The sequence below is a fragment of the Carassius auratus genome, chromosome 2 (genome assembly GCF_003368295.1).
Source record: "Carassius auratus strain Wakin chromosome 2, ASM336829v1, whole genome shotgun sequence".
Lineage (NCBI taxonomy): Eukaryota > Metazoa > Chordata > Actinopteri > Cypriniformes > Cyprinidae > Carassius > Carassius auratus.
Genome location: NC_039244.1, coordinates 15068012 through 15069007, shown reverse-complemented (window position 1 = coordinate 15069007; position 996 = coordinate 15068012).

The following is a 996-nucleotide window of genomic DNA, read 5'->3' as shown; positions in this document are numbered from 1 at the left end:
ACCTATTACCTAAGGTATCGCATGTGAACTCATGCAATAAACTTTAGTAGTAGCATTTAGGATATTATGTTATATAATTGTTTTTAGTTCTTTGTTATATCTGTTAATATCTTGAGGTGTCATTAAGCAGAATAATAGTAGCTCGTCTGTATTCCTTACCTTATTGCAAAGGTGTAAATTAAAAATGTTATTTTACCATTTGAATCATAGTTGAATCATAATCATAGTTAGTAGTTAACCCTTTAATCCATCAACTGTATTTAACAATTAAACTATTTTCATAATTTTCACAGTCTGTTGAAGTGATAGCCTATTTCATTTTAATTTGCAATAGATGATTGTCTTCAGAAAAAAATTTGTTATGCTGGTTGAAAGCCACAATCCTGTGCGTTCCATTCCGTGATAGTTGAGCTAAAAAAAAAAAAAAAAGATGGCTTCTGAAAGTTGCGTTTGGTGTTCAGTTTGTGTGTAAATGTATATTTCTGACTAATGTTTAGCACTTTTGATGAAATCAGTATTATAGTAATTAAATAATTGTTTAGTTATCACAAAAATCTGTTCTATTTTGTTGTGTATATCATTAAACCACCTCAGAAGTCTGTCCGAAATCACTTTCATGAGGCGCCTTTGTGCAAAAAGCTGCCTGAAAAGTCATTGCCTCACATGGCAGCGAGTTTTGGATGCGGCCTTAAAGCTTTCTCACCAGCGAATGACACATGATGAAGCCCAGCGGTTTCCAATTGCAGTCCTCGCATATATTGCATCATATTCTGCATGTCTCTCTTAGTTAACACATCTGATTCAGATAACCAGCTTGTTAGAAGTGAGTTATGTGCATGAACTGTTTTCCAATCGATAAGATCCCTTCACAGTGTTCATTGCTCCTAATACCTGCAAGCAGGGGCAATCCATTGAAGTTTACTTCACTTCGGAACATCCATTCACGGATTTGCACTGAGCAGCGTCTTCACACAGAGACAAAGCTTACTAGAGAAA